The 11,393-nt window shown below is 42.4% G+C and overlaps 1 pseudogene; it reads right to left on the bottom strand.

Annotated features, from left to right (window-relative positions):
* Positions 1-1,321: 1,321 nt before the first annotated feature.
* LOC112218720 lies at positions 1,322-11,103 on the bottom strand (annotated as a pseudogene).
* Positions 11,104-11,393: the final 290 nt, after the last annotated feature.

Genomic DNA, 11,393 nt, shown 5'->3' with positions numbered 1-11,393 from the left:
TGTGACAAACTAAGGTGTTTTTGTGTTGCAGTGTGACAGGTGTTTTTGTGTTGCAGTGTGACAAACAAAGGTGTTTTTGTGTTGCAGTGTGACAGTGTTTTTGTGTTGCAGTGTGACAGGTGTTTTTGTGTTGCAGTGTGACAGGTGTTTTTGTGTTGCAGTGTGACAGGTGTTTTTGTGTTGCAGTGTGACAGGTGTTTTTGTGTTGCAGTGTGACAGGTGTTTTTGTGTTGCAGTGTGACAAACAAAGGTGTTTTTGTGTTGCGGTGTGACAAACAAAGGTGTTTTTGTGTTGCGGTGTGACAAACAAAGGTGTTTTTGTGTTGCAGTGTGACAAACAAAGGTGTTTTTGTGTTGCAGTGTGACAAAAGAAAAACAAGTATTTTCAAATAATGTTGACGCGTTCTTTTGACAGTTGCAGTTATGCCAGGTGCATGTGGCCATTACTGAAGTGAAGCGTCTCAATAACAGAAGTGTATCACACATTGGTGATTTAGCTTGTTTTCATTTAATTTTAGAGTTACTTGAAAGTGTTCTGCTCCCACTGTAAGTGAAGGTTGATCCAATAAAGTAATTGATCACCTCATTGATCTCCTACAGTCATTTTCCCTCTCAAGGCTCTGAAGATATTCACAGGACACCAGATCAGATATGTTTTTACCCTTCACAGAACTATGACCATTTCAAGCAGGTGTTTGTGTTTTCAGAGGAAGAAAAACTAATTTTGTGGGAGGGAAAGGACTCTTTACTGCCAGTTGTATAAATACACTTCCCTCGTGATGGGCTGCATGTTACTTCCTGTGTCATGCTGTGGGGATGATGAGGTGGTATGGTCACATGGTAGATCATACACCCTCAGGCCAATCAGAAACACCACAAACATCAGGGCTGTTTTCATTAGGGCACACCCCTTGTTGTCCCTCCCAGTTTAAGTATTTTCTTCATCTGTTTGGTGTCTAATGAACAAGGCCCAGGCCTTCTAATGCCTTTTAACTTTCTCACTTAATCTGATAACATGCTGCTGAAGTGTATTTTTGCAGTTCAAAATGTCTGGTGGTGTCATGCTTTTCCCTTGGAGGGGTATGGTGAGAGACACAGATCCCGTATCCCTTCCAGGAATGGAATGAAAAGACTCCAGCTCAGATAGTTATTATGCTTCCCTCAAGCTGTCTGTTGTCTTCAGTGATAGCTAGGTGGGATACTGTAGCTCGAAGGCAAACCGCATTCATTCATATATTTTTAATCAACAGTATTTCAGAATTGGATTAAACAGTAGAAGTAGGATTGCATGTGACATACATAATAAAACTGATTCAAGGACTTAAGTCAACACCATTTATTCAAAGTAAATGTGAATAAAAGCTAAAAAGCATAGAAAATGGACATTGGCAGTCGTTTTTTCCTTAATGTACTTGTACATTACTTAAAAGCTCACCACTTAAATCCCCAGTAATAAGGTATCTATTGAAGATTAATCAGATTTCTCAGTTTTCAAACCCTTCTCTTCATGTAGTATGTACAAAGAGTTGACCATAGTATCTGCATTGTACAGTAAATACCATATTACCACCCACCACTAGTTAACGCTAATGCATCACGTTTCTCTTTCTCATTCTGCTCTAGCCTCCGGTTGTGTTGTGTGATTTATGAATCACAAAAGATGTCAAAATCAAAAGGCAAATCTCTCTCAACTTGAGACAACTAATTTTGCATACTGTCTTCACTATTGAAGGGAGTGGGACACTCTCCTGCTGAATTAGCCAATGAGCCATGTAGACAGAATTTCCCTCTTCGGATGGCACGGTCCAGCTGTCCATCCAAGTACCCCTTTGGTAGTTTGGTGTCTTTTCTTCATCTATTAGAAATATCTCATGTAGCATTGGCAACTACAAGTACAAAGTTATCTACACAGTATATAAAAGTCATTCAAAAAGCCATTATAGAAAATGTCAACGACCCCAACATGTTAATATGATTGAGAACAACTTACACACACTTATGCAAACACCAAAAGGTTTTGTGTAATACATCTGTCCATTCGAGAAGAATGAGTGAAGATTCTGATTGGCTGATCTCTCAATACTCTACCCTCAATATTGGCATCATCATGGGCTAACTCCTCATCATGACATCATCATGGGCCTCTTCTTCCTACAACTCCCATCAGACCATCTACTAGTGCTGGAAGGAGGGCGAGCCCATCTGCAGCTCCACGAAGAACACTTGATGGTGGTGCTTCCATATGACGAAGGCCCCCAAGGCACATACTACAGCTTCAGGGTGCCAGTGACCTCTCCGCAGTTGCTGACCTCAGCGTAGGGGAAGGTCCTGGGAATAGGGTCGTGGTGGTTCAGGGTGCACACGGAGTCGTCGCCCACCTCCAGGCAGCTGAAGCCGTTGGTCTGGGTGTAGTGGTGGCCAAAGAAGGCCATGACCAGGGATGAGAGGACCAGGCCCATGGCGCACAGGATAAAGTACAGCAGCTGGAGGGGGAGAGGAGAAGAGGTGAGCTAGTTTAGTATAGCATAGAATATCTAAGCATAGTGGGGATTCCAGGACCGGGGATACATTTTTAGAGGGAGGTCATTATTAATCCTGAAGGACAACAGCAGGGCCATGTTCTGCAGGCATGCAAGGAAATTACTTGAAATAGAGGACAGACTACGAAAGACAACACTGTTTCAAAGCATTTTCAGTGTTGGAGCCTATTAAACATGACTCTAGTTGTCTATACTAAGACAACTGGAGTTTTATGTCTTTACGCTACTTACTGTAATACATTTAAATGACTGAATGACAGCAAAAAAATGTAATGGAATCTGATCTTTTTACTTCTGATTTATGTGGAATTCAAAAGTCAAAAGATTAGATACCATGTGTTGTTTTTTTTACTGTTTACACATTAGGGAAAATATTAGATGGGTATCAGATATGCAAATAATTGGCAAAATATCCGAATTGGGCTGCCTGTGTAAAAGTCACACCAATCAGTAATTGAATGTGTTACAGTAAGCTGAGTAAAGACATACAACTCCAGTTGTCTTTTCCCTTATGTGTAAACAGCAGAAAAACACATGGAATATGTTCTTTTGACTTTCGATTTATACCACCTCTATATGTGGATCTGAATCCTGAAACAAACCTGATGATTCATATGATCATTATTTTGCTTTGCTCATGACCTACCGTTTCCATGACAACCACCCCAATATTTACAGGAACCATGACTAAAAATGAGCATTCCATCCGTGTGCTACTTCAGATGCTACATCCGTGTGAATGCGCAAATTTGATGTGGGTCACGTGTAAAAGTGTAGACCGAAAAGAAATTGGGATATGGAGAACAACATCTGATTTGGATTTTTAGGGTGGCTGTGTAAACACAGCCTTAGTGAACAAGGTATGCCCACTCTAGCCATATCCAAATGGGTTTGTCTGCTAACAATTATCTCCTCGCACAGCGGCCAATAAATCCCTGCAGGTCTTGGCTGTCGGCCAGAGGTAGAACCTGACCCTGAGAGACGTAGCAGGGCTGTCTTAAAGTGGCACTTCACCACTTTATAACCTTGTTCATTATGTCCAGCAGAACCATACCAGTGTGTATATATTTTAAAACGTCAATATTTTACATGTCAAAAAGATACAAAGAAAATGACCCCCTTTGATGTTATTGGGAGTTATTTTCAAAATAATTGCATTTATTTTCACACAAAACGTTCCAGTTGGAAGTATCCCTTTAATGGAGGACTGACTGCTGAAAGTAGCGTCCATGTGAGAATCCCCTGCAGCTCCCATCCACTGTACCCTTATCCACATGTTGTGTGGGTATGTACACATTATGTAAATGATGTCTAAAAATACAGCTTGATAATGTGTGAGAGGCTTTGCGTGGTTTATGTAATTGGAGTGTACAATCCCAATAACACTAGCCCTTCATCTAAATCCACAGGTTACGTAACAGCCCTGATTCGCTCAGTATTTGTTTTCCTGTACACGCCGCTAATAGCATTATGTCATGTTTGATGCTTGCTTCATTTGAAATGGTGTTTATGTTTATTTAAAACAACTGTGAAATATGGAGAATTAAAGTACATCATGAGATGTATTGTACTGTGCTGAACCAAAGCGTGCTAGAAGCACTTCACAAAGCCTTTTATATAGCTGTACTCACGTGTTATGTTAGGCTAGGAACTTTAGGAAGACATGAAAATGGCGACAATCTTTTGTTGCATACATTTACACCACGGAATGTAGATTGTATTACTTTTTGAATGTATTGTTCAGTTTCTACACGTTATAGGACTACTTCTACATACATTTTGGGTGGAGGAAGTCAATCTGTGAAAATGTTATATTTGGACGATGCTCCCCATTCTGGCATCTCTGCACTGCCTCCCAGTCTCACTCAGAATTGAATTCAAAACCCTCCTGCTGACATTCCAGTCCATCCATGGCAATGCCCCACCATAAGAAGTGTTGACATGCTGCATGCACTGAGGTGTCTGTATAAACTACTAGCACACAGCTTGGACACCCATGCACACCCCACAAGACATGCCACCAAAGGTCTCTTCACAATCCCCAAATTAAGAACAGACTATGGGAGGGTACAGTACTCCATAGACCCATGGCTACATGGAACTTTATTCCACATCAGGTAACTGATGCAATTTTTTTTAAACATAAAAATACACCTTATGGAACAGCAGGGACTGTGAAGAGACACATAAACATGATAAGACATGCACTCTACACACACGTACACATGTATGTTGTATTGTAGATATGTGATAGTAGATTAGTGGCCTGAGGGAACACAATGTGTTGTGAAAAGTTTTATGAAATTTAATGTAAAATGTTTAATTATTTAGAACTGCCTTAATGTTGCTAGACCCCAGGAAGAGTAGCTGCTGCCTTGGCGGGAACTAATGGGGATCCTTAATAATTACAAATACCTCAAATAACTGCTGCTATCCCATAATCTCACCGCAGCCTCAGATTGCATGATAGCCTACTCCTCCACATCTCCAGGAACAAGCTCTGCTCCATGGGGGATTGGGCTTTCTGCTTGACCGCCCCCGCGCCTCTGAAATGCTCTCCTGGACCACGTGAAGGCACCATAGACTCTGGGCTCCTTTAGAATGTGCATAAAAACCCTCCTCTTTAGGAAGGCATTCAGTTCGTTATAGCTGTTTTCTTGTCCTTGTAGCGTCAGCTGTGGTCTCTGTGCCAGTGACCTGTCTAGTTGTCCTTTTTTGTCCCCGTCTCTTGTTTTTAGTGAACTCACTGTGTCACTTTGAGAGTTTTTCGCATTATATATTCAATGTATTATTAATTGGTTGGAAAATCCAATTGCCTACATTGTATGGCCAATTAACTAAAATGATCAAGTCATGTCCAATAACTGTGCTCATCTACCCATAGGCTTCCTACAGAGCCTTGCCAATAGACATGTTGTGTTCTGCATTTCTCTGTATGGCCCTATACATACAGTATCACCTTCATGGTTCAACCATACAAACCTACAATCAGACATGGGTTCAAATCATATTTGAAATAAATTCAAATACTTTATCTGAGATACATTGAGCTTGCCTGTTGCAATGGAGCTAAAAGAACAGTTGCAAAAGTGCAAACCCTGTCCATATTGGAACTCTAGCCAGGCTAAAGCAAGTATTCAAAAGATTATAAATAGTATTTGAAACCAGGTCTTCGTACAGTATGTCAAAGTGACAATCAATGTTTTCTGTGCTGTAGTATATTGGCCCTACACATTACTTTAAATCAGATCCAACTGACTAAGTACAACCTTTGTATGGTTGATTTGAATGGGGGAGGGGGTGCATTTACTAGTGAATGGTATTCTGGTCTATAAATAGTACTAATCATCCCATTAGAGTGACCAGTTCATCTTGGTCTCCGCTCAGTTGGACAGGAAATTGTCAGAGGGCATGTGGTATTGCCGTAGGAAGTAGGGGTGCTGATAAATAGGAAAAATATATACAGTACCAGTCGAAGGTGTGGACACACCTACTCATTCAATGTTTTTTCTTTATTTTTACTATTTTGTACATTGTAAAATAACAGTGAAGACATCAACACTATGAAATAACACATATGGAATCATGTAGTAACCAAAGAAGTGTTAAACAAATTAAAATATATTTTAGATTTCAAACTCTTCAAATTAGCCACCCTTTGCTTTGATGACAGCTTTGCACACTCTTAGCATTCTCTCAACCAGCTTCACGAGGAATGCTTTTCCAACAGTCTTGAAGAAGTTCCCAGATATGCTGAGCCCTTGTTGGCTGCTTTTCCTTCACTCTGCGGTCCAACTCATCCCAAACCATCTCAGTTGGGTTGAGGTCTGGTGATTGTGGAGTCCAGGTCATCTGATGCAACACTCCATCACCCTCCTTCTTGGTCAAACAGCCCTTACACAGCCTGGAGGTTTGTTGGGTCATTGTCCTGTTGAAAAACAAATGATAGTCCCACTAAGCGTAAACCAGATGGGATGGCGTATCGCTGCAGCATGCTGTGGTTGCCATACTGGTTAAGTGTGCCTTGAATTCTAAATAAATCACTGACAGTGTCACCAGCAAAGCACCATCACACTACCTCCAACATGCTTCACGGTGGGAACCACACATGCAGAGATCATCTGTTCACCTACTATGCATCTCACAAAGACACAGCGATTGGAACCAAAAATCTCAAATTTGGACTCATCAGACCAATGGACAGATTTCCACCAGTCTAATATCCATTGCTCGTGTTTCTTGGCCCAAGCAACTCTCTTCTTATTATTGGTGTGCTTCAGTAGTAGTTTCTTTGCAGCAAATCGACCATGAAGGCCTGATTCACGCTGTGAAGCATGGAGGAGGAGGTGTGATGGTGTGGGTTTGCTTTAATGGTGATGCTGTCAGTAACTTTTTTTGGTTACTACATGATTCCACGTGTGTTAATGTATAGTTTTGATGTCTTCACTATTATTCTACGATGCAGAGAATAGTAAACATAAAGAAAAACCCTTGAATGAGTAGGTGTGTCCAAACGTTTGACTGGTATTGTATATCGACAGCACCCCCACCCCAAATGATCTTCCCGCAGCCATGGCATGTGGGTCTCACCTTGGCGATGAGTTGCATGGACGTACTCTCATCTGATAGGTATGTAATGGAGTAGAGGAGGAAGCCCAGCAATGAGGCCACACACAACTAGAATAACATAGAACACAGCGGAAAATGTATTTAGTGAGGGTCATTCTCTAAATGATATGCTTTGCAAAATATACTTGTATACTTTAATGTTTGCTTTAAAAATACAAAGACTGCTTTAAGGAAAGGGAAAGGGGGAAATCGAGTCAGTTGTACAACTGAATGCATTCAACTGAAATGTGTCTTCTGCATTTAACCCAACCCCTCAATCAGAGAGGTGCGGAGGGCTGCCTTAAACAACATCCACGTCTTCGGCGCCCGGGGAACAGTGGGTTAACAGCCTTGCTCAGTGGCAAGACATAAGGGGTCATGCATGCTCACGAAAGTCTTACATTGCATTATTATGCATTATTCCTGCATGCTTTAAGTAAATAGTTACCGGTACATGATCACTGCTTTTTTATTTTCTGAATGGCATATGTGTTATTGGGAAACTGAATTTATTCAGATCTGATCAACACCAAGTGTTGCCATGGTGCTCTAAGCCACACACACGCAAACCTCTTATCTTATTTGCTGCTGAGAGGGGCCTCTTCAACCCTCTTCAAGCTGTTCATCCCAAGTTCACTATTAATATTCTGCACTTTCAGCATCAGCTTATCAGCTGATAACATTCTTACTGCTATGGCAAAACAGTTTTCCTCCTCTCTTGCAATGACACACACCCTCTCTCAGAGCATATTAGAGTCTTGTGACTAACATGCAGCATGTAATTGAATTATTTTAAGAGGTGAGGAATCAGAATTCTCTTGAAGGATCTTGGTGAACTCAGTGTTTTTCACCGGGCCGTAAAACTCAGAATGGATGTTCCCTGTGTGTACTAAGACTTCCGATTGCACACATCTGTACACACTGTAATTAGGGTATATGGGAAGCTGAGAGAAAACGACATGTTTTTCTCCTGTACAGAGATGCAACTGTGAAGTATCTCACATGGACAACATGATTTTGTTAAAGAAATGCTCATGTTCACCACTAGAAAGTCAATGCTATAGATAGTAGAGAAAAACACATAGTCAGACCCCTGTGTTATCATTAGTAGGCCTCTATAGCCTTGGGGCTGAAAGCGTTCATTATTGTAGTTTCTATAGAGTCAAATATTATTTGTTGTAGCATGAGAATATTCCAAATTCAATATAGAAATGCTGTATCTTATGTAACTTGTATTACTCCTAAGCAGAACTTCAGTGGAAATCCTGACGACATGTTGATACAATGTTGCAACAAGGTAAAGTGTTACCGTCTATTGTTTTCAGTATTATTTGCTTTATTTATCTGAAGACATTAGCTAACTGTAGGATTGAGGTAAGAGGCTAAGAGCCACAACGCTGACTGCCATTCTAGACTTGTTGTTTTCTCTGCAAGCCAAGTACTTTTACTTTTACAAGGCCAAAGTCTTGCCATGATTACAGTTGGGGGAAAGTTTGAAACTTGTTACAGCCCTTTAAGCCAGTATACTGCTTCTACGAGATCTAATCAACAGTCAGCGAGTGAGGGAGCAAATGTGAAAATAACATCAAGCTAATTGCTAGTAGTCAAAAAGTTTACATTTAGGATGTCACCCAATGTGTTCAATGAGACTGAGGGGAACGTTCCCTTTTAAACACTGAGATTCTAACAGCTATAGAAAAGGCAGTAAAGCATGATAAACCTAATTTTGACTTTAGATGGAGATCATGTAAGGTGACGTGTGAATAGAGAGATGAGACTCGACTGATAAGGAGGTGTACGTGTACATGCAGTCAGGGCAAGGTGGAAATACAACAGGGACAAAGTGACTAGTCTATGCAGAAGGACATACGGCGTACAAACTGAAGAGGTAGCGATTAGTAATGTACAAGAGGGCCATGCAAATGTGTTGAGACATATATGGAGATGAGGAGATATGTACATATGTCTGTGTGCTAGTCATACAGATGTGTTTATATACATCATTAGGCCATGCATGCAGTGAAGGTAGAAGAGAAGTCAATTTGGCTTCATTCCAGGGGATGAGGCGGTACAACCAGTGTCCATGCATCTATTGTAGGTGAATTGCATGGGAGGCACAGTAGTTAGAGGATCAGGACAGGTGTCCATGACATACAGTCAAGCAGTGAGGTGAGGCTGGACAGAGGCAGCAACCGTAGTGGCCAAAATGAGTGTCTATGCATGTAGATACACAAGGTTGCATTGACAGTGGTAGACCTGATCACCGACGACGATGAGACAGCCTATAGGGAGGTCAGAGATCTGGCAGTGTGGTGCCAGGACAACAACCTCTCCCTCAACGTCAGCAAGACAAAGGCGCTGATCGTGAACTACAGGAAAAGGAGGGCCGAGCAGGCCCCTCTCCACATCGACAGGGCTGTAGTGGAGAGGCTCTAGAGCTTTAAGTTCCTCTGTGTCCACATCACTAAGGATCTATCATGGTCCACACACACCAACATACGACAACGCCTCTTTCCCCTCAGCAGGCTGAAAAGATTTGGCATGGGCCCTCAGATCCTCAAAATGTTCTACAGCTGCACAATTGAGAGCATATTGACTGGCTGCATCACCTCTTGGTATGGCAACTGCTTGGCACCCGACCGACCACAAGGCGTTACAGAGGGTAATGTTGACGGCCCAGTACATCACTGAGGTCGAGATCCCTGCCATCCAGAACTTCTACACCGGGCGGTGTCAGAGGACAGCCCTAAAAATGTTCAGACTCGAGCCATCCAAGTCATAGACTGTTCTCTCTGCTACCGCACGGCAAGCAATACCGATGCACCAAGTCTGGAACAACAGGACCCTGAACAGCTTCTACACCAAGCCATAATATTGCTAAATAGTTTGTTTACCAAATAACTACCCGGACGATCTGCATTGACCTTTTTTGCACTAACGTTTTTGACTCATCACATACACTGCTGCTACTGTTTATTATATATCCTATTGCCTAGTCACTTTATTCCTAGTTATATGTACATATCAACCTCAATTACCTCGTACCCCTGCACATCAACTAGGTACTAGTCACCCCATAGATATATCCAAGTTATTGTTACTAATTGCGTATTTATTATGAAGTGTGATTACTTTTCTATTATTTCTCTTTTATTTCTCTCTTCATTGTTGGGAAGGGCCCGTAAGCAAGCATTTCACTGTTAGTCTATACCTGCTGTTTACGAAGCGTGTGACAAATAAAATTTGATTTGTTAGACGATGAGGATCCATGCAGTCATGTAGTGAGGTCAGATGGACATGGGGACCAGAGAAAGATAAGGCATAGGCCCATGCAGCTACAACAGTGGCACTATGCCATATTGAGTGAACATGCATACAGACGGACGAGGCAGGTCCATGCTTACAAGGATGCCAGCCAAGTCTGGGGTCTCCCTGGCCAGGAGCGAGGGGCTGATTGTGACCATGGGGAAGGCCACGGCTGTGATGGCCACACTCAGCAGCAACTGCAGCAGGGCGATGAGTAGGGGGAAGTGACAGCCACAGCACTTGTGGGAGTTCTCGGGCACTGAGCCTCCATCCTCGGCCTTCACCTCTTTCTTCTCCTCTGATGGGGGGTGCTCCTCTGCTCTTCTCTCTTCCTCCGGATCCCTTCTTCCCTTCTCCCATTCCTCACCTTCTGTCAGGGAGATGCGACAAGCACTTCTTCTTCAGCTTCACGGGAGGTGGTTTTCTGTCTCTTTCCTTTCCCGTTCATTTGTTTGTCAGTCTCTTACCGTCGTGCTATCTGTTGGGTGTGCTGCCTGCCGCGCCCCGCGTTCCCTTCCTCTTCCTGCTCAGGGTTCCTCTCAGCATAAGCCCAGCTCTGCTGCTAGGCTATTTGGAACCAGAGAAGACTCTGAACTAACATTTAGAGCAGATTCCTGGAGCTGCTCTGGCACCACTTAGCAAAGCAGCAGCACATTGAAGGAAAATAAGAGGGGGAGAGACAAGGGGACTCCAACACATGACCAGAAGCACTGATGTGATCAGACATCAGTTAAATTGAAAATAAACTAAATCATGTTTGCTGTAATCGGAAATAGAAAGCAATTAGCAGTTAGGGGTTAAAGAAAGATTGGCACAGAAAAGTCAGCCACGTCATTCTCCAATGAGAGCGATTGGATCACTGTTGTCAACACCGTTACACTTACAGTTGGGCCAAGTGGTGGAAGCCAAAGTCACATGATTTACTGGAAGAAGTCATGT

The sequence above is a fragment of the Oncorhynchus tshawytscha genome, linkage group LG19, assembly GCF_018296145.1.
Source record: "Oncorhynchus tshawytscha isolate Ot180627B linkage group LG19, Otsh_v2.0, whole genome shotgun sequence".
In the NCBI taxonomy this organism is placed as follows: domain Eukaryota; kingdom Metazoa; phylum Chordata; class Actinopteri; order Salmoniformes; family Salmonidae; genus Oncorhynchus; species Oncorhynchus tshawytscha.
Note: the sequence above shows the minus strand (reverse complement) of the source record. Positions and strands in the feature narration are given on the sequence as shown.